We start from the raw sequence: 23900 nt of genomic DNA, 5'->3' as shown, positions 1-23900 counted from the left end.
TAAGCTAGATTTTAGTATGCATGAATTAACTTTCTAAATAATCACACGGTTTGACTAAATGGCTCAGTAAAATGAGCTCTGATCCTCAGAATAAGCATTAATGGACATTAGAAATGCTATTGGGACTCATGTTACTTACATTATAAGTATTTTTAATGGGGCCTTATTTACTAATCTTTATGTACTGTTCAAGTTAGAACACCATATAGATACATTAGTCTGCTTTACTAAAGGAAAAGTCCAATCTTTGAGACAATAAAAACAAATGTCTGTTTAATATCAACTAAATTCATTTTAAAATTATGCAGGGATGTGATGATGGATTTTTAACTTGTTTCAGCTGTTCATCTCAATGAATCAATCCAGCAAAAATGGTCTGCTTGGTCTGTAAATGAAATATTATGGACCCACTGATGTGGTAAATGATTCTGAAACAGGAGTAGCAAAAGGAGGTCCAGTAAGATATCATTTAATTCCACCTGCTACTTCCAAAGGAAGAATTCATGGTTTCTTATTTTGTGAGTTTCCAGTTAGCATTTCTCTGCATACTTGGCTACCAATGAATGTGAAGCCAGATGGCATATAACCCTAATGCTTATAACTCTTAAAAATAATTTTCCTCAATGTCGCAGCTAAATTGTCATATTCCCCAGAGACGGACTTGTCAATGAACAAAATATTTTGAAACCAAATAGTTAAAAGAATAAATTTACAAAAATGAAGTATTTGATATACTGTCAGATCTTTATATGTTCCCACTCCAAAATCACAGCACAAATTTTATTTCCATATATCAAGTAAATATTATCTGAGAGCCTACTGTGTGTCAGTTGTGTTTGGGTATGGAAGTACATGAGGGAATAAGTGATGACATCCTTGAATATTTACAGGTAAACAAGAAGAGACAGCTAGCTCAACAGTGAGCACACAATGGCAGGTGTTATGTTAGCAGTATAAGCAAAGTGCTTTCCTGATAGCTCAGTTGGTAAAGAATCTGCCTGCAATGCAGGAGACCCTGATTCAATTCCTAGGTTGGGAAGATCCACTGGAGAAGGGAAAGGTTGCCCACTCCAGTATTCTTGGGCTTCCCTGGTGGCTCAGCTGGTAAGAATCCACCTGCAATGTGGGAGACCTGGGTTCGATCCCTGGGTTGGGAAGATCCCCTGGAGAAGAGAAAGGCTACCCACTCCAGTATTCTGGCCTGGAGAATAGTCCATGGGGTCACAAAGAGTCCAACACAATGAGTGATTTTCACTTTCACTTTTCACAGGGAGCTGAAAAATAACAAGAAGCTTCCAAGAAGGGAGTGAGGGGTCATGAATCAGATGAGGTAAGAAGACTAAAAGAAAAGATAATTTAACAGCATATATTATACAGCATACACACACACACACATATGCTGAGAATACCAAAACAGCTTATCTGCCTCCTGAGAAATCTGTATGCAGGTCAAGAAGCAACAGTTAGAACCGGACATGCAACAATGAACTGGTTCCAAATCGGGAAAGGAGTACATCAAAGCTGTATATTGTCACCCTGCTTATTTAACGTATATGCAGAGTACATCATGCAAAATGCCAGGCTGGATGAAGCACAAGCTGGAATCAAGATGGGAGAAGTATCAGTAACCTTAGATATGCAGATGATACCACTTTGATGGCAGAAAGTGAAGAGGAACTAAGGAGCCTCTTGATGAAAGTGAAAGAAGAGAGTGAAAAAGCTGGCTTAAAACTCAACATTCAGAAAATGAAGATTCATGGCAAATAGATGGGGAAAATGTGAAAACAGTGAGAGACTTTCTTTTCTTGGGCTCCAAAATGACTGCAGATGGTGACTGCAGCCACGAAATTAAAATATGCTTACTCCTTGAAAGAAAAGCTATGACCAACCTAGACAGCATATCAAAAAGCAGAGACATCAGTTTGCCAGTCCATAGAGTCAAAGCTGTGTTTTTCCTATAGTCATGTATGAATGTGAGAGTTGGACTGTAAAGAAGGCTGAGTGCCAAAGAATTGATGCTTTTGAGCTATGGTGCTGGAGAAGACTCTTGAGAGTTCCTTGGACTGCAAGGAGGCCAAACCAGTCAATGCTAAAGGTAATCAACCCCGAATATTCATTAGAAGGACTGATGCTGAAGCTGTAGCTCTAATACTCTGGTCACCTGATGTGAAGAGCCGACTCATTAGGAAAGACCCTGATCCTGGGAAAGATTGAAGGCAGGAGAAGGGGACGACAGAGGACAAGATGTTTGGATGGCATCACCGACTCAATGGATATGAGTTTGAGCAAGCTCTGGGAAATGGTGAAGGACAGGGAAGCCTCATGTGCTGCAGTCCATGGGGTTGCAAAGAGTCGGACATGACTGAGCAACCAAGGACATACAAAAGGCACTGGCGTGGTCCCTGGTTCCAAAAGATATAGCCATCCTCATGTAGAATTTACTTATGGAAGGATACCAAATCCCTTAGGTATGTTTGGTAGAATAATGATGTCTAGAAGACAACAAATAATTTGCAAGCAGAAAACATGTAATTTAGATCTGTATGGCATAAGAGAGGGTCTGGCCCTGGTTAGCACAGTTTAGTAGTATACTAGCTTTGGTCATATATACTAGCTTTGGTCACATAGAACTGGGCATCTACAGCTATTTATCTGATAGAGTTGTTAAATAAGTTACTTAAAGTTACTGAGCTGAATCGCCTCATTTCTAAAATGAGGTAAGTAACAGTATGTAGGATTGTTGTGAGGATTAAATGAATTAATACATAAGATACACAAAGGTGTACCCAGCACATAAGTACTACATAAATGTTATCAACAGCATTTGTTATCATTATTTCTATTATAATTAAATGAAGCATTTAAAATAGAGCAACATCTAATACATTTTAACTTCTCAATAAGTTATTGCAGACTAGCTAAATAAATGGATGGTATAATCACTGAAAATGATGGAGAAAGAGTAAGTCATTGGGGTAGTGGGAGAGATAAATAGTTTGAAAACCTTGAATTTGAGGGACCCTATGTCATTTGGGCCAGATAACTTTATCATGAAATTATAAGGACAGTTTTGGGCCTCAGGAGGGAAAAGCTGAGACCTGAGATAAAGATTTTAGAGTTATCAGCATAGAAATATGATCTAAAGTCACTTGAATGGATTAAATTTCCCACAGCGAGAAATAATACTGATTGGAGGGAAGAGAATGGACTTGTCACTACTTAAACAGTAGGCAGCGGCAAAGGAAAAGTAAAATACTCTGTGGGAGTGGGGAAGCAAAAGCAATAGGGAGAGAGTTTCCAAACGGGAGAAAAGCAGAGAAAGAACAAATAGTATCAAGAAAGCAAGGGACTGAAAGAGATGTCAGAAAGGTTGGCTGTGAAGCTAGGTCCTGAGAAGTCAAGTAGGATGAGGACTGAAAAGAAGTAAAAAGATTTGGGAATTAGGATACTCATGATCATGATTCAGTAGAAGAGGACTAAATGGAAAATGAGGAAGCAGAAGCAGAGACCATGTAGATTATGCTATTAAAGATGTTTGGAAAAAGATAAAGCAGTGGTTCAATGGCAAGGCAAAGATGAGCAGTTTTTGTTGTTTTCTATTGAAGGATCTTTAAACATACAGAGAAAGAGCCCCAAAATGTCTGAGAAGTATTGATACAGTAAAATTGTTGAAAAAATAGGATGGGAATGTGATCGAGGCACTGATGCAGGAGCTACGTGGGTCTGAGATACACTACTGGACCATGAAGCGGTTATGCCTGATGGGTTTTAAACTAAGAAATCTGGAGAGAGGTCAGTGTTTCACACAAATATGGGATCTTCACCATATAATTAGAAATTGGGCTTCTCTTGTGGCTCAGTTGGTAAAGAATCCACCTGCAATGCAGGAGACCTGGGTTTGACCCCTGGGTTGGGAAGATCCTCTGGAGAAGGGAAAGGCTACCCACTCCAGTATTCTGGCCTAGAGTATCCCATGGACTGTATAGTCCATGGGGTCACGAAGAGTCAGACACGACTGAGCAACTTTCACTCACCATATAATTAGAAATTAGGGCAGACCTCATTTTTAGTGAAGGTATGCTTTGTACTTCAAGATGTCACTAGATTATAATTTGCTCCCTCACCAAAGGGAATGTAGCTGGAATTTTATTAATTATAAGATGTTCATTTTTATTCTTCCCAGAAGCAGCAACAACTGAGAGAGAGTGAAGAAAAAGAGAATGGTGATGAAGCTGTGCTAAATAGAACACTGTGCTGTATCCATTACCAAACCACTAATTTAGAGTTCTGTTGCAGTGATCTTAGAAATGGCCTTCAATAAGGAAAATAGCTCTTGAAGCTAATTAGTGCACATTTTAATGTGGAATGTGCATTTTTTAACTTTTTAAAAATATGTAAAAGAAGACTGACAGTTGGGAAGATGAAAATGTCAGTTTAATATAAATGAAGAAACACAGAGTGCCCATTACACAATCCATTTCCTAAGGGCAGTTACCATGTTCTCTTTTCTGCACCCCCAGCAATGCATTCAATCTATGGGGGTGGACATCGGAGAAGAGGCCCAACACACATCTACTGAAGAGACAGTTATCACTGGAAGACATTTGTGGAATGAAAACAACAGAACTCTGAGTTAGTTCACTGCTACCTCTTTCTTGGCTTGTGGACCATTCGTAGTCATTCCTTGATCTATAATCCATAATTTCATCAAAGCATGCACTTAAAAACCTTCAAAATCTGGTATAAGATGAGAAAAGGAGGACACGTTTATAGTATGCCAAAAAAATCTTGCCAGTGAGCTGTGAATACAAAATTTTAAAATAGACCAATCCAATCCAAGGTACTAAAGATCTATAAATGTATCAGAAATGTCAAAAAACCTTATGGTGACCAATTAAGGACTGTGGTTGAAAATATTTCTTTAAAAAAACACAAGGTCTAATGGTGACCAGAGTATTACTACAGATGCAGGGTGAGAACAAGTCCACATTTCTGCTATCTCTAAAGCAGTGGTTCTAAAAGTATGGTCTGAGAATGTAAAAAGTATTTTCAAAAATACTAAGATATTATCTATCTTTTTCACTTTCATTCTCTCATGAGGGTACAGTGAGAATACCTGACATGTGACATCACAGCATACTGAATGCAGTGAGAAAACAGCTAAACGTTAGAGATGTGCAAAAATGTAAAGCAATGATACTTTTTGCACTAAATTTTTTTGTTGTGGAAAATACATTTTTATACGCAATGAGTTTACATACTATTATTATGATTTTACATGAATGTTTATTTTTATGCTTTTATTTCTAGCACAGTAATAAATATAACCCACATTAAGTGAATTTAATATACATAAAAGTTCCTTGGGGAACTCCATAAAGTGTATGGCTGTAAAGGAGTCCTGAGATCAGAATACTTGAGAACTGCTACTCTGTGTAGCATGATAAATGATGAGTCCATGGAAATAATTACCAACAGGCTCTTCCAGCATCAATATGGAAGATTCTAGAGAATCAATGGCAGGGAAAAAGTTTCCTGCAAAAATTTTCAATGAAAAAACTTAGTATACAGTAAAATTGACCTTTGTGGGTAAGGTATATTATTCTATGACTCTTAACACACGTGTGGATTCTTTAAACCATCACCACAATGAAGAAACAAAATTGTTCTAGCATGCTAAAAAACTCCCTCTACTATAAAATTCGTATGCAGTCACTTTTCCCACCCCTAACCTAACTCTAGCAACAGCTGGTATATTCTCTATCACTATTGCTTTGTTTTTTACTGAGTGCCATGTACATAAAATCAAATAAGATTCAGGTTTTTTTTTTTTTTTTAGATTCAGGTTTTATTTAAGATTCTTTTTTTTTTTTTTATGGCTTCCTTAATTCAGCACATCTTTGAGATTCACTTAAGCTTTTGTGTGTGTCAATATTTCATTCCTTTTTATTTCTGAGTAGTTTCCCATTGTGTGGACTTAGCACACCTTTGTGTGACTTCCAGGTCTGGGCTATAGGAAATCAAGTTTCTGTGAATGTGCAGCTAACCAAAGGAAGCTCCTGAATTTCAGTCCGAGGGTAAAGCAGGAAGTCTTCTGGCTCTTACCACTGATAACAGCATGGATTAAAAGGAGCCCAGTCCCTGCATTCTCAACAAAAGTTTTGCGACAAACTTCAAAAATATCATCCAAAATTTCCGAGATCAGACTCTTATCATTTACATTAAAGAGAATTCCTATTCTCCATTTATTGAAGTAAGCTTGCCTGCCAATAAACATCTTGAGAATTCATCAGGAGTTCCAATTCCAAACTGCCCTTCACTTTTACTCATTTAAGAAACTCACATTAACCTCGCCTGATTAGCAATCATCGCAAAAATAACTCATTTTCTGGCATTTACAGAATCATGTGTTTGGGATCTGACTGCTGAGTAATATCAGTTAGCAAGAGGTCATCAAAGGGTTCCTCATCTCCTTGGACAAACAGAACAAAGCATCTCCCTCTAAGGCTTTGATTATGGTTATATAATGAGACAATCAAACTGGTAATATGAGATTTAGAATCAACAAATTTTCTATAAAAATCCTGGGCACATCAGCATACTACAAGATCTTTTATGTTTTCATACACTTAATATGACTGTAAGTATATACACACCATTCTTCACCACAGGGGTCTTAGAACTGGCTCATAGCCACTGATAGCAGGAAGCTCTGGGTAAATGAATTACAATTTTGAAATCCCTCCCTTTTTTTTTTTTGCCAGTGGGTACTATTCATAGAACCACCACCTGCTGAAATAAATGAGAATGCAATAAATAGAAAGCTGGGCAAAAAGAAAAAAATAGCATTTTAGAGAGGTTTAAAGAAAACAGTTAAAAGGACCCATAATTAGAGCAGCCAGCTTTGAGCTATAAAATTGTGGTTTTATTATAGCTTGTATGGGCCATGGCCTAGCACCCATTTGACCCAGAACCCTCCAACAGTATGAAAAGTCCCAGAGTATAAGGATAAAATGAAAGCCTTTAACTACCTCAGAATGACTCATTTAAAGATATCAATCATGCTACTTTAATGTTAATAGTTACATATAATTTACACAAAGTCCTTCGCATGCTTTTCCCAAATAATGTTTATTGCTATTGGCATTACTTTATGGTTACCAGATGAACCATAGTTCTAAAATTCTGTTAAATTGAAAACTAGTCTCTGTTGAGTTGTGCTGTTTGGCAAAAAGGCTTCTGTGCAGTGTGTTTCATCAAAAACCTCACTGCTACGTGTAACACTGAACTGCTTGTTGGAGAAAAGTGAGAGGCTGGAGTGGGGAGTTGCTAAGTATGAATATATAATAGCTACTTGGTCATGAAAAACAAGTCATGACAGCTTATTATGTCTCTCAGTTCATTCAGTTGGAGATGTGAGCTCCCTTCACACTACTCAAAGGCTCTGCAAGCACAAAATCAAGGGATGAGAAGACACGGCTCCAAAGACTGACTTCAGATAGCACTACTCAGCCACCTTTGGTACACACCTGCTCTGGAAAGCAAAGGCAATTCTGATGTAACTTGGAATTCCCAGTGGCCATAAAAATACGTAAGAACTATTTGCTAGAGATAAAGACAATAGCATCATAATAAAATGTTTACTGTACATCATTTATAGTATAGTAGAACATGTAGGAATTCTAAAGTAGTTCACATGACAGGCACCACTTGAACACAGAAAGGGTTCTGTCTAGTTGGTTCTAAAACCAGACATCTGAATCTGCTGGGAGCTTTCCAGAAACAGAGATGCCTGAGCCCCATCCATAAAAATGGTGGTTTAATAGGATGGGGTTAAATATCATTTGCTTCTTCCATTATTTCTGTTAGAACATGGACTTCAGTACCCATAGCTCCATGAGAGGACTAACATCTATAAGATTCCCTCTTTGTTGTTCAGTCACTCAGTTGTGTCCGACTTTGCGACCCCATGGACTGCAGCACGCCAGGCTTCCCTGTCCTTCACCATCTTGCTCAACTTGTTTAAATCCATGTCCACTGAGTCAGGGATGCCATCCAACCATCTTGTCCGCTGTTGTCTCCTTCTCCTCCTGCCTTCAATCTTTCCCAGCAGCAGGCTCTTTTTTAATGAGTCAGCTCTTCACATCAGGTGGCCAAAGTATTGGAGCTTCAGTTTCAGCATCAGTCCTTCTAGTCAATATTCAGGGTTGATTTCCTTTAGGATTGACTGGTTTTGTCTCCTTGTAGTCCAAGGACTCTCAGGAGCTTTCTCCAACACCACAGTTCGAAAGTGGTGCTCAGTTCTTTAGCGCTCAGCCTTCTTTATGGTCTAACTCTCATATCCACACATGACTACTGGAAAAACCATAGCTTTGACTAGACAGATCTCTGTCAGCAAAGTAATATCTCTGTTTTTTAACATGCTGTCTAGGTTTGTCATAGCTTTTCTTCCAAGGAACAAGCATCTTTTTAATTTCATGGCACCATAGGTTATTGTGATCCACACAAAGGCTTTACTGTAGTCAATAAAGCAGAAGTAGATGTTTTTCTGGAATTATCTTGCTTTTCCTATGATCCAATGAATGTTTGCAATTTGATCTCGGGTTCCTCTGCCTTTTCTAAATCCAGCCTGAACATTTGGGCGCTCTCGGTTCATGTATTGTTAAAGCCTGGCTTGGAGAATTTTGAGCATTATTTTGGTAGCATGTGAAATGAGTGCAATTGTATGGTAGTTTGAACATTCACTAGCACTGCCCTTCTTTGGAATGAAAACTGACCTTTTCCAGTCCTGTAGCCACTGCTGAGTTTTCCAAATTTGCTGGCATATTGAGTGCAGCACTTTAACAGCATCATACTGTTTTATCTGCATCCCACTAGTTTTTATATGTTGCACTTTTTACCTTCATTCAGTTCTACATGTACAATTTTAACTGTGGAGTAAGTCTGGCCTACAAAATAATTTATATTTTCAACAGATATGCATTTTGTCACTTTCCCTGCAGCCCTACAGGCATGGGTGTTATCATTCTTTAATTTTTGCCAATATACAAAATGGGAAGTGACAGCTGACTGCTTTTTCCTTGATGAATAAGAAGTTAATCATGTAAGAATCTAGTGACAGACCATTCCAGGCAGAGTAAACAAAGGGTCTGGCATGAAAATAAGCTTAGCATATTAGAGAAACTGAAAGGCCACTGTGGCTGGAATATCCTGAGCAGAGTCACAGCTGTGTACAATGAGCTCAGAGAGGTATGCAAGGGCCACGTCATGGAGGGCTTGGCAGAGGTTGGATCTGTATTTCAAGTATGATTAGAAGCCAGTACAGGGTTTTCAGCAAAGGACTAAAAAATGGATAATTCTAGAAGTAGGGTCAACAATATTTATTAGTGAACTAGATATGGAGGGTGAAGAAAAAAGGGAACTAAAGTCAAGGCGGTTTATGCAGTTTTGGTTTTGAGCAACAGAGCACAAATGCATTTGAAAATGCCTAAGCTTGGGTTTCTCAAACATTTTATTTTGTCATCTTAGTGGTATTCTGTAGGAGAGAGTGTTAACCACATATTCAATCCTATTTCTTAGATCATAAATCATTTTATAATTAAGAAACATGTTCAGAATCAATATCTAGTTCATTGGCATCTAATATGCAGAATTCACTGCTCTAAATTTTCTTTTCTTAATGAAGTTTAACCATCTATCCTCCTGGTACCTCCACAGTTTTCCATAAATCTTCAAGGTTACCAACAAATATTCTTACTTAGAGTGATTTTTACTATCCTGAGATGCAGATAAACTAAGCTAGAAGAGTTGATTTTAATACGTCTATATAAAAGTACATATGTAAACTCACCTATCTTTTGCTTCAGTTTTCATGTACCAATCGTTGTTCAACTCTTTATAGACCAAAGATAATTCATCTTGAGAAGAAAAATAATCACATGGTAGAGTGTTAACACACTCTTTGCCATGTGTTAACACATCATGTGTGTTAGTCACTTAGTCGTGCCTGACTCTTTGCGACTCTGTGGACTATAGCCCACCAGGGTCCTCTCTCCATGGGATTCTCCAGGCAAGTATACTGGAGTGGGTTGCCATTCCCTTCTCCAGGGAATCTTCCTGACCCAGAGATTGAACATGGGTCTCCTGCATTGCAGGCAGATTCTTTATAGTCTGAGCAACCAGGGAAGCTCCTAACACATCATAGGCCCTAAATAATAAGGCTGTTCTTGGTTTGCACTTAATCCTTTAAACAGTATCACATCAGTCACTCCATTTATCCATGACATGTTTTAAAATCCAAAACCTATTTTGGCTCTAGTATGTTTGACAGTTTCCTGCTTTTCTTTGAAATCGTCTTAAACCTTACTCTTCAAACATATCTTTTATTTTTGCAGTGATGATCTGAAGAATCCTCTCTAAATTCTTCAATTAATTTATGTTTGCATGGTTAGAATTATACTTTGAGTTTCACAGATCTTTCAACTCTCACCCTTTTGAATCTCAGCTCAGAAGATCATGCTTCTCTTTTCTTTGCCTTTCTTAACTTTTGGTTACACCTTTAATTATTATCAATTTTTCATTTGTCAGAAGTAGGATGAATGTGTCAACTCTATGACTGTCTTCATCTCCTTTTAGGACATGAAACACTAACAAGAGGCAGTCAAGAAGACTTCTTAAGAGTGAAGTAAAATTTCCAGTGGTCCTTTCTCTTTGATTTTATCCAAATGCTCTCTAGTGTAACAACAAGTGAGAGCTCCTTTTCTCTTAAATCTGAACTATAGTCATATCTTCACACTTAGATGAATAATTTGATTCAAAGAGTCTCAACAGGTTGTTTTTTTTTAAAATAACGATATAGACAGAGGTTTTAATGATGGCATACTTCTTTCTTATGAAGTATGTCAGGCCTACATGCCTCCACATGGGTATAAGAGAATCATGAAATACCTGATGAACTCCATTCTCATAGAAGACAATAGTAGATTTTCTTGATTCTGCTAGAACTTAAAACATTTTCTTTACTGTTCTTGTGATTTAAAATTGTTGGGCATGTCCCTAATGGTAATTGAATTTATTCTTTTCCTTTAGATTACACATTGATAAAATGAGACTTGGATTTTGCCTCTACAGTTTCTTTAAACTCTAAAACTGTGAAATTTCATCTTCATATTCTGGTTTTTATTATTTACTTATGACTTTTCAAGAGCACAATTTCTTTCTCAAAAAAATAAAAACAAACTACTATATGACTCAGCAATTCCACTCCTGGGTATGTATCTGAAAGAAACAAAAATACTACTTTAAAAAGATTCATGCATCCAATGTTCATAGCAGCATTGTTCACAAAATTGCCAAGATATGGAATCAACCTAAGTGTCATCTGTTGACAGATGAATGGATAAAGATGTGGTATGTATGTATATGTGTGTGTGTGATATATATATACCTACACACACACACACATATATACACATAATGGAAACTAATCAACTGTAAAAAAGAATGCAATTTTGCCATCTGTGACAACATTGATGGACTCAGAGTATTATGCTTAGTGAAATAAGTCAGAAAAATACAAATATTGTATGATATCACATATACGCAGAAGCTAAAAAATACAACAAACTGGTGAATATTATGAAAAAGAAAAAGACTCACATATATAGAGAACAAATTAGCGATTACTAGTGGGGAGAGCAGGAGCATGGGGTAGAGGACTAAGAAGGACCAACTATTTTGTATACATTAAGCTTTAAGGATATACTGCACACAGGGAACAGCAAATAGTTTATAACTCTAAATGGAGCATAACCTTAAAAATTATGAACCATTATATAGTACATGTATAACATATAATATTGTATATCAACTATACTCCAATAAAGAGTAATAATAAATTTTAAAAATCCCCATAGGAAAGCCAAGATAAGAATGTTGATTATCTGGCTCATGTGGAAAAAAAATGGTGTATAAAAACACTGATTTCTTCCAATTCTAAAACATACATTTTAACTTTAAAAAAGGTACAATTTGACTGGGCGGCGGCCACAGCACAGACCAGACTTCGCTCGCTCGCAGCTCGCTCCGCGCCCTCTGCAACAATGTCTGACAAGCCCGATATGGCTGAGATTGAGAAGTTCGATAAGTTGAAATTGAAGAAAACGGAAACGCATGAGAAAAACCCACTGCCTTCGAAATAAACGATTGAACAGGAGAAGCAAGCAGGCGAGTCGTAATGAAGCGTGCGCCGCCAGTATGCACTGTACATTCCACAAGCATTGCCTTCTTATTTTACTTCTTTTAGCTGTTTAACTTTGTAAGATGCAAAGAGGTTGGATCGAGTTTAAATGACTGTGCTACCCCTTTTCACATCAAAGAATGGAGAACTACTGACAACGTAGGCCGCGCCTGCCTCTCCCATCTGCCTATGTGGCTGGCAGGGAAGGAAAAGAACTTGCATGTTGGTGAAGGAGGAAGCTGGGTGGGACGACAGTGAAATCTAGAGTTAAAAAGCTGGTCCAAGGTGTTCTGCGGGCTGTAAAATGCAGTTTAATCAGAGTGCCATTTTTTTTGTTGTTGTTCAAATGGTTTTAATTATTGGAATGCACAATTTTTTAATATGCAAATAAAAAGTTTTAAAACCTGAAAAAAAAAAGGTACAATTTATATTGTATAAGTATGTAGACTATAGACTCTTTTTTCTGTTTATAGAGACATATTTTTCTATTCGCCACCTACCTGACAGTGCTTTTCCCATTAAGAAAGCCTGAAATTTCTAAAATGTACCCACTTGCTCACAGTCTTACACTTCCAGATTCCTTTTATATTAGTTTCTTCATTTTTTTTTCTAGAAATGCATCAACCTTTCTGCTGAGGTGGAATTTAAAATGGTATCCTTTTCCACTTTTTCCTCAAAGACACCTGTTTTCACATAAAACACTTAACGACTGAAAGACAAATAGAGCAAAATTTCTGCAGTTTATCAGAATAGTAAACTATCTCGTGGATAAAAATTTCACTTTCATGTAGAACTAGAGCCTTTTCTGGTTCTCTTTGTGAGTTTCCTGACTGGTTCTCTGGATGAACTACAAGACCTTTTGATTTCTTTAATAAAACCATTACTTTCTTGCACCATCCAGCATTTTTGCCCCTCACTTCATTAACAAAGAATAAGGATTATATCATCTCACACCAAACCACAAGGAATTCAAAATAATTACTCATCCTTCTCATCTTCCATGAGCAATAAACCCATTTATTTTTTCGCATTCAAGCTTAGCCAAAGTAATTCCTGTGTATCATTTTATAAGGAAACAAAAAAGCAAATAAAAAAAAAAACACTTGAAGTTAATATTCTGTGGAGGATATTTTAGTAGGAGTCATTGAGATTCAGTGCACTGAAGTTCTCTTTACAATCCCGTCATTTCTTATTGCTGTAAGTAGTGCAGCAACTATGAGATCACACTAAGTCACAGACTAGTGAGTACATTTTAAAATCAAGATTAATCTTCTAAAAAAACTATGCTTTCTGTGTTTCATTTGCTTGTTATTATGTCTTTATACTTTCCTGTTTTTAAAAATATAGTTTTTATTTTGGAAGGCTTTTAGATTTCCAAAGCCTTCCAGTGAAGTTTCTAAGACACATTGACCAATGGAATAGAATAGAGAGCCCAGAAATGGACCCATATTTATATGGGCAATTAACCTATGACAGAGAAGACAAGAACACATAATGGGGAAAAGCCTCTTCAGTACATAATGTTGGGGAAACTGAACAGCTACATGCCAAAGAGGGCTTCCCCAGTGGCTCATTGGTAAAGAATTTGCCCACCAATGCAGGAGATGTGGGTTCGATCCCTGGCTTGGGAAGTTCCCCTGTAGAAAGAAATGGCCACCCACTCTGGTATTTTTGCCTGGGAAATCCCATGAACAGAGAGCCTGGCGGGCTACAGTCCATGAGTAGCAAGAATCAGACATGACTTAGCGACTAAACAACAACAAGGTCAAAGAAACAAAGTGGATGAAACTTTTCACACCATGCACAAAAATAAATTCACAATGGATTAAAGACTTAAATGTAAGACCACAAATAATAAAACTTCTGGAAGAAAACACAGAGAGTATGCTCTTTGACATCAATACTACCAATATTTTTTTTGGATATTTGCCCTCAGGCACAGGAAATAAAAGCAAAAATAAACAAATGGGATTATATCAAACTGAAAACATTTTGGACAGAGAAGAAAACTATCAATAAAATGAAAAGGTCACCTACAGGATGGAAGAAGATATCTGCAAATGAATAGCTGATAAGGAGTTAATATCCAAAATATACAAAGAACTCACATGACTCAACATAAAAAAACAACCCAATTAAAAAGTGGGTGGAAGACCTGAATAGACATCATTTCAAAGAAACACACAAATGGCCAATAGGCAAATAAAAAGATGCTCAACATGGAAATGCAAATCAAAACCACAAAGAAACTGCATGTCACACCTATCAGGATGGCTATTAACAGAAGATGACAAATAACAAGTGTTGGCAAGGATGTGCAGAAAAGGGAACACTTATGGTATTGGTAGGAATACAAATTGGTGTTGCTGCTATGAAAAACAGTGTGGAGATTCTTCAATACACTGAAAATAGAACTATTATATAAACAACTAATTACACTTCTGGGTATATATCTGAAGAAAAAGAAAACACTATATAAACAGATACATGCACCCCTATGTCTACCACAGCACTATTTACAGTAGCCAAGATATGTTAAACCCAAGTGCCCATTAATAGATGACTGAATAAAGAAGGCATCTATATCCTGTAGATACAGAGAACAAACAGGTGGTTGTCAAAGGCAGGTAGAAGAAAAGGATGAGGGAGATTAACAAGTACAAACTTCCAGTTGCAAAATAAATGAGGCACAGGTATAAAATATACAGTATGGGGAATCTAGTTAATAACTATGTATGGAGACATTATAACTACACTTATTGTGGTGCTCATCAGAACCTGAATGTGCAGATGCTCTGATTTCACATTTCCAGCTTCTAGAACTGTGAGAAAATATATTTCTTTCATTTAAGCCACCCAGTCTTTGGTATTTATGGCAGCCTGGGCAGACTAAGACAATACATAAACATGTATATATACTAACATCTCAGACTCTATTACCACAGCATTCATTCTAGCCTTATGCCTTTGTTTAGGTTTAATTTCTCCCTCTGCCTTTTATCAATTTATAGGTTGTAGATACCTAGTATTAGTAGCTGCCATGGGGCTGGAGATGCATCTTACAGGAATAGACATTTACTCTGGCTATGAATTTGTCTTCTGTGCCCACAATACTCACACCAAAATTACCATTCATGGACCTACAGAATGTCTTATCCAGCATCACGATATTTTACACAGCATTGCCTCTGATAAAGGGACTTACTTCACAGCAAATTAAGTGCTTCAATATGCTCATGCCTACAGAATTCACTTGTCTTAGCACATCCCCCACTATTCTGAAGAGCAATGAAATGGCCTTTAATGACTCAGCAACAGCACTGGCTAGAAGGCAATACCTTGTCAGGATGGAGAAAGGTCCTCTAGAATGCACTAAATATGCTTTTAATCAGTATCCAATATGTGGTGCTGTTTCTCCCGCAGCCATGATTCACAGATCCAGGAAAGGACAGACTGGAAGTAGTTACATTCACTATTGCACCAAGTGACCCATCAGCGATTTTTCTGCTTCCTTTCTGCATGACCTTAGGGTCTACTGGTCTAGGGGTCTTTGTTCCAAAGGCAGGAGTGTTTCCACCAGATGACACAGCTGTGATCCCACTGACCTGGAGGATGACACTGCCACTCCCCCACTCTGGGCTCCTCATGCCTGTGAGCTACAGGATTACTGTATAGGCCAGGGGAATTGATCATAATGTACTACTGGAAAAACCATAGCTTTGACCAGACTGACCTTTGTCCACAAAATGGTATCTCTACTTTTTAATATGCTGTTTAGGTTTCTTGCTCCTTCTCTCCAAGAAGGAAGCACTTTTAGTTCCGTGGCTGCAGTCACTAGCTGCAGTGATTTTGGAGCAGAAGAAAATAAAATCTGCCACTTTTTCCACTTTTCCCCACCTATTTTCCATGAAGTGATTGGGCTGAATCCCATAATCTTAGCTTTATGAAAGCTGAGTTTTAAGCTAGCTTTTCCACTCTCCTCTTTCACCTTCATCAAGAGGCTCTTTAGTTCCTCTTCACTTTCTGCTATTAGAGTGGTATCATCTGCATATCTGAGGTGGTTGATATTTCTCCCAGCAATCTTGATTCCAGTTTGTGATTCATCCTGCCCAGCATTTCCTATGATATACTCTGCATATAAGTTAATTAAGCAGGATGACAATATACAACCTTGATGTACTCCTTTCCCAATTTGGAACTAGTCCATTGTTCCATATCCAGTTCTAACTGTTGTTTCTTGACCTGCATACAGGTTTCTCAGGAGGTAGGTAAGGTGATCTGGCATTCCCATGTCTTAAAGGCTAAGTGCTGAAGAATTAATGTTTTTGAACTGTGGTACTAGAGAAGACTCTTGAGAGTCCCTTGGACAGCAAGAAGATCAAACCAGTCAATCCTAAATGAAATCAACCCTGAATATTCATTGGAAGCACTGATGCTGAAGCTAAAGCTTCAACACTCTGGCCAACTGATGTGGAGAATTGACTCATTGGAAAAGACTGATGCTGGGAAAGATCAAAAAAACCTGATGCTGGGAAAGACTGAGTACATGAGGAGGAGAGGGTGACTCAGGATGAGATAGTTGGATGGCATCACCGACTCAGTGGACATGAGTTTGAGCAAACTGGAGGAGATGGTGAAGGACAGAGAAACCTTGCATGCTCCAGTCCATAGGGTCACAAAGAATCAGACACGACTTCGGGACTGAACAACTGAGAGGGAAATGAGTTGCTATTACACAGTGGAGAAGAGGAATCTGTTTGGAATGCAGGAAGTCCCTTAGAGTATCCTATGATGAGAAGTCAATGGCAGGTGACAGAAATTCAGTTCAGGCATGACTGTTAATGGCCCACCTTTTCAGGAGTGAAAGTTTGGGTCACTGCATCAGACAAAGAGCCATGATTAGCTGCAGTGTTTGCTGACAGCAAAGGGAAATATGGAATGGGTAGTGGAGGAAAGTAGTTATAAATGTCAGCTATATCCATGTGGTCAGCTGCAGAAATGAGGACTGTAATAGTTAAGAGTATTTCTACCTTTTGGGGAAGTATCTTTCTGTACATATATTAACCTAATTTTTTGGTTTTCTTTCTATTTTATCTTTTTATCACCTAACATAAGATGCATTAATAATAATTAATTTTACATCACAGCATTGAAATGAAAGGATGTCATGGAGAAGAGTGACCATGACCCAAGAACTTCACTCTGCTTCTGGGGAAAGGATGTTTTCAGTTGTATTAGGGCAGGTTTTATCATGTTAGGTGGGAGTATGCCTTTTTTATTATCTCTATTTAGAGATTAAGTACAATTTAAGGTGAGTATAGGTGCGAAGTTGACAAGGGGTGGACTACGACGGTCTTTTTTTATATGTCAACTTGGCTAGGCTACAGTTTCCAGTTCATTAATCACTAAACTAAGGTATTTTACCAATGTGATTAAAATCCATTAAATCTTAGATAATCTAGATGGCCCTGATTCAGCAGAGCCAAAGTTTCCTGAAAGAGAAAAATGTCCCCACTGTGGACAGAAGATTCAGCCCTTACCTGAGAGTTCCAGCTTGCCCTTCCTGACAGCCTGCCTTCTTGACTTCAGACTTGGCCTAGCCAACCTGTGCAATTCATCTCATACTGGTTCTGCTTCTCTGGTTGACCCTGACTGATATAATCCTTTCCCATGCCACATGATACAACAAAGAAAGATTCTCCTTCCACCAAGTAGCCGAGGGTTCAGATTCAAGGTTATAGGGTTAAGGCTTGTACACACTACTTACCAAAGAGAACATGCCAAAGAGCAAAAGCAACACAGAAATCAATCCTCTTCACCACAGGAACAATGAGAAAATCAAATGAGTTGAGTTCAACATAAAAATTTTCACTTTAGGGTTATCAATTAGCACTGTTTCATATGAAATAGCCTTTTCTTCTGAGAAACGCATCCACCTACTGCAAACCACCACAGGATAATTAAGATCACAACCACATTCTCAGACCCTTTATGATCAAAACATATGCTCAACACAGTCCTTATTTCTTTTCATCTTCCCTTCAAATACCTACCCGCCCCCCGCCCCCTGCCCCGGCCTGCTTGCTACCATACTTATCCAGGAGTTCCTATGTACACACTTCCACAAATGAAAGAATGCTTTGATTTTTAAACTTTTGCATTTATATGTGTTTGTTCTGTGCATATCCAATTGTTCTGAATCCAAAAATCACTTTTTAAACTATATCCAGGCACTTAGAAAAGCCAACTGAAACTGTGTTAAAAATTAAAAATTTTTATGGCAGCTAAAAACTTTATATCCTTTCAAAGAGAACTCTTGGGACTTCTGAAAATAAGAATAAATAAATGGATCCAACAGTCACTTGTCTTAATCCTGCTGCTTCCTCTCTTTCGCAGGCATATAAAAGCATTATATGTCAACATGATGTTTTTGGGAAATGCTTTTGGTTTCTATCCATTTCTGTCTTAGTTCTTACTCCCTGTTCCCACTGTAAAATAACTTATATGCAAATACTTCAGTTGTACAAATGAAACACAACAATATGTTTACAGATTCTTTTCATAGAAAAGGCTTATATATTTAATACTTGTAGAAAGAAACATGGAATCAAGGCCTGGATACATTTTATCAATTGGGTCATAAGGCTAACAGTTTTGCCAAGAGAATGAACTGGTCATAGTAAGCACAATCTTCCAACAACACAAAGAGACTCTACACATGAATATCACCAGATGGTCAGTACTGAAATCAGATTGATTACATTCTTTGCAGCCGAAGATGGAGAAGTTCTAAACAATCAGCAAAAAACAAGGCTGGGAGCTGACTATGGCTTAGATCATGAACTCCTTTTTGCCAAATTCAGACTTAGATTGAAGTAGGGAAAACCACTAGACCATTCAGGTATGACCTAAATCAAATCCCTTATGATTATACAGTAGAAGTGACAGATTCAAGGGATTAGATCTGATAGACAGAGTGCCTGAAGAACTATGTATGGAGGTTTGTGACACTGTACTGGAGGCGGTGATCAAAACCATCCCCAAGAAAAAGCAATGCAAAAAGGCAAAATGGTTGTCTCAGGAGGCCTTACAAATAGCTGAGAAAAGAGGAGAAGTGAAAGGCAAAGGAGAAAAGGAAAGATATATCCATCTAAATGCAGAACTCCAAAGAATAACAAGGAGAAATAAGAAAGCCTTCCTCAGTGATCAATGCAAAGAAATAGAGGAAAACAACAGAATGGGGAAGACTAGAGATTTCTTCAAGAAAATTAAGAGATACCAAGGGAACATTTCATGCAAAGATGGGCACGATAAAGGACAGAAATGGTATGGACTCAACAGAAGCAGAAGATACTAAGAAGAGGTAGCAAGAATACACAGAAGAACTGTACAAAAAAGGTCTTCACAACCCAGATAACCATGACGGTGTGATCACTCACCTAGAGCCAGACATTCTGGAGTGCAAAGTCAAGTGGGCCTTAAGAAGAATCACCATGAACAAAGCTAGAGGACGTGATGGAATTCCATTTGGGCTATTTCAAATCCTAAAAGATGATGCTGTGAAAGTACTGCATGCAATACGCCAGCAAATTTGGAAAAGTCAGCAGTGGTCACAGGACTGGAAAAGGTCAGTTTTCATCCCAATCCCAAAGAAAGGCAATGCCAAAGAATGTTCAAACTACCACCCTATTGCACTCATCTCACACGCTACCAAAGTAATGATCAAAATTCTCCAAGCTAGGCTTTGACAGACATGAACTGAGAACTCCCAGATGTTCAAGCTGGATTTAGAAAAGGCAGAGGAACCATAGATCAAATTGCCAACATCTGCTGGATCATTGAAAACGCAACAGAATTCCAGAAAAACATCTACTTCTGCTTTACTGACTATGCTAAAGCTTTGAAGGTGTGGATCACAACAAACTGGAAATTCTTAAAGAGATGGGAATACCAGAATATCTGACCTGACTTCTGAGAAATCTGTATGAAGGTCAAGAAGCAACAATTAGAACTGGACATGGGACAACAGACTGGTTCCAAATTGGGAAAGGAGTATGTCAAGCTGCATAATGTCACCTTGTTTATTTAACTTATATGCAGAGTACATCATGAGAAACGCTGGGCTGGAGGAAGCACAAGCTGGAATCAAGATTGCCAGGAGAAATATCAATAACCTCAGATATGCAGATGACACCACCCTTATGGCAGAAAGTGAAGAACTAAAAAGCCTCTTGGTGAAAATGAAAGAGGAGAGTGAAAAAGTTGGCTTAAAGCTCAACATTCAGAAAACTAAGATCATGGCATCTGGTCCCATCACTTCATGGCAAATAGATGGGGCAACAGTGGAAACAGTGACTGACTTTATTTTTTTCAGCTCCAAAATCACTGTTGATGTTGATGGCAGCCATGAAATTAAAAGATGCTTACTCCTTGGAGGGAAAGCTATGACCAACCTAGACAGCATATTAAAAAACAGAGACACTATTTTGTCACCCAAGGTCCATCTAGTCAAGGCTATGGTTCCTCCAGTAGTCATGCACGGATGTGAGAGTTGGACTATAAAGAAAGCTGAGCACCGAAGAATTGATTCTTTTGAACTGTGGTGTTGGAGAAGACTCTTGAGAGTCCCTTGGACTGCAAGGAGATCCAACCAGTCCATCCTAAAGGAGATCAGTCCTGGGTGTTCATTGGAGGGACTGATGCTGAAGCTGAAACTCCAGTACTTTGGCCACCTGATGTGAAGAACTGACTCCTTAGAAAAGACCCTGTTGCTGGGTAATATTGAGTGCAGGAGGAGAAGGGGATGACAGTGGAAGAGATGGTTGGATGGCATCACTGACTTGATGGGCATGAGTTTGAGTAAGCTCCAGGAGTTGGTGATGGATAGGGAGGCCTGGCATGCTGTAGTCCATGGAGTCACAAAAAAGTTGGACATGACTAAGCAACTGAACTGAGTGATCCAGAAACAGTCATTTGTATTCTATAAACGATTTGACATGATAATTAAGTCTGCAGTTGTAGGCCTCATACTAATCTCTATTTAATGGGGTTTGTAAAAAATGCTAAAAAATAAATGATTTTTTTAAACCAACTGGCACCTCTAAGACTACTGCTTTTCTTTTTTCTGGGAAACAATGTTCACTCTCCAAGATGTCACCTCTGTTCCATATTGTGACAAGCACCCATATGTTTCAGATTGGAACAGGATAGGCAGTTACTGTCTAAAAAGAAATCAAACAGCTCTTATTCCAAACAAATCTGGGAATGAGGTTGTCAAAGCAAACTGCACTGAAACTTCTAACTCCCCAATCCTGCTAATATTGTTGGCTGGGAGAAAATTACTTTCAGAGAGCTTTCTGTAAGTACCTTAGAGTGAAAGATGAAAAATAACCATTTTATTCATTTCTGTGCAGCTGATGAAGTATAAATATTTGTGCAATTTATTATTCAGCTCCATGTATTTAACCAGTAGTAGAGGCAATATTCTTTAGAAGATTTTTCTAATTTCTATAGACGTTGCTCTCTATCCTCTACCACCATGTACATGTAAACCAGACCTTGGGAAAATGCTATGAAGCCCCATTAACTAACACTGAAAAATCTGTGCCTTTCCAGTTCAGAAAATATTTATACCACAAATGTACAAAGATGACAATGTGATTTAAAAATAATCCATAGCCAAGAACATGTATATACTACACATGAAGAAATAATAAGGTTATGTTATACCATGTACAGTGGACAAATGTTTGCCTTTTCACATTTGAGTGCCATTAATCTGCAAAGTAACAAAGCATGTGTAGACAATAGCTTGGGAGAAATCTAAGCAGCCTTATGTTTCCATCTATTAGCTATCTCTTGAAAACCTGTCTGTACCAAGGGAAGAGAAGGGAGGTGCCCTAGTATGGAATATGAGAGGTTAGCTTTTGAAGGTTATGTGAGGTCATGATAAGGCAAAGACACATGGTAAGGCATAGATGGAACAGGCACCATATTGAAGACATGCTTCCACCCCATAATGCTTAAAATTAAGGCATAAGAAAACTTGATTTAATAAGTTATACATTGATCAAATTTATCTCCTAAAATTGTTGGCTCTTTACAGTTTTTAAAAATAAAACTGTCATTCACCAAGGAATACATCTCATAAATAGGATTTGAATAGTATTTGCTCCTGCTTGTCATATCATTTTATCTGTTATAAATACAGAATGGGATGTCATCTTAGAGAATTAAGTTTTAAAAACAATTCCCAACTGTAGGAAGGGGTAAATGGAAAGAAAAGTCTTGAGGAACAAGAGAGAAAGGCTGATGCAGTCTGAAAGTAAGCAAAGCTTTGTACAATTTCTTTTGTTCTTAGTTATCTTTGAGTATTGCATAAATACTAAAAAAAGAAGGCACTTTTTTGAAGTTCTAGTGAGATAAACAAACTATAAAACTTCACCCATTTAAAGTACTTCTTAGTATGTTTAGTAGGTGCACTTACTAAGTGCAACCATCCCTACAATCCAAACCCCCAAAAGCAACCTCATGGTTTTTGCTGTTCATCCCCATTCTCACCACCCATACAAGGTAATCATTAATTCATATTCTTTATTTACAGATTTGCCTTTTCTGGACATTTCATATAAATGGAAAGACACAATCTGTGGTCTTTGTGACAGCCTTCTTTCAGTTAACATTTGCAAGGTTCATCCTTGCTGTAGAGTGTAACAGTATTTTGTCCCTTTTTTATTGTCAAATATTACATTGAATGGGTCCATGACATTTGTTGGCCTGTTCACCAGCTGCTGGACATTCAGCTTGTTTTGACTTTATGGCTATTCTGAATAATGTTGTCCTGACCAGTCACATAGAAGTCTTTGTGTGAATGTACATTACCCAGGAGTGGAACTGCTGGGTCATATAGTGATTTTAAGTGATGATTTTTACATTTATCAAAAAGGCAAAGGATCTTAAAAGATTAAAATGTGGGTCTAGAGGAAAGTACTGAAGAGGAAACAGATTTTCATTTTACAGCTCAAAAAAAGAAAAAAAAATTGAAAGAGGACAGGAAGATCACTAATCCCTGAAAATTTCTCTATTTTCGAAGCTGTGGAACATTCAACTAATAGGACAATTTTTCTCATTTTAGTTTAGTTTTGCTTTATACTGCGGTACCTCTGAGCCCTATTCTACAGTTTTACTGATGTTCTCTAATGTGCCTAAGGAAGATGACAGTAATTCCCATCCACGTTAGTCAGTAATGTTGTTGAAGGGTTTTGAAAGAGAAATCAGAGAAACACTCTTTTTTGTACAAGCAATTCTTTAGGCCAACAGGTTATCTATGAGTTACAAAGAGCAAAGAAATGAAGAAAAGTTAGAAGGTAGGGGAAGATAATCAGAAGGGGAGTTGCTATTCCAATCAGCATTCATAGTAAAAAAATGACTGTAAACTGGCATTGCCAAGCTGACCACCAAAGTGGCTCCAGCACTTTGCACTCTTCCCAGCAGTGTTAGAGATGGGAAAACTCTTAACAAAAATCAAGTTAACTCTCATTCATAAGCAAGGAGGTTGAGGCACACAGCACTATCTTTAAAGTCACATGGCTAATTACTGGAAAGACAAAACTTGGAGTTCTTCATTCTTATTCCACTTGTCTTCAAAATCAGCTTTATCATT

General features: G+C 37.8%; 1 protein-coding gene and 1 pseudogene across 4 annotated transcripts in view; one reads left to right on the top strand and one right to left on the bottom strand.

Annotated features, from left to right (window-relative positions):
* KIAA1328 (KIAA1328 ortholog) overlaps positions 1-23900 on the bottom strand; it is a 406763-nt gene that overhangs the window by 109685 nt on the left and 273178 nt on the right. The window lies entirely within an intron of this gene.
* LOC139030445 (thymosin beta-4-like) lies at positions 12056-12564 on the top strand (annotated as a pseudogene).

Source organism: Odocoileus virginianus, chromosome 22 (genome assembly GCF_023699985.2).
Source record: "Odocoileus virginianus isolate 20LAN1187 ecotype Illinois chromosome 22, Ovbor_1.2, whole genome shotgun sequence".
In the NCBI taxonomy this organism is placed as follows: domain Eukaryota; kingdom Metazoa; phylum Chordata; class Mammalia; order Artiodactyla; family Cervidae; genus Odocoileus; species Odocoileus virginianus.
Note: the sequence above shows the minus strand (reverse complement) of the source record. Positions and strands in the feature narration are given on the sequence as shown.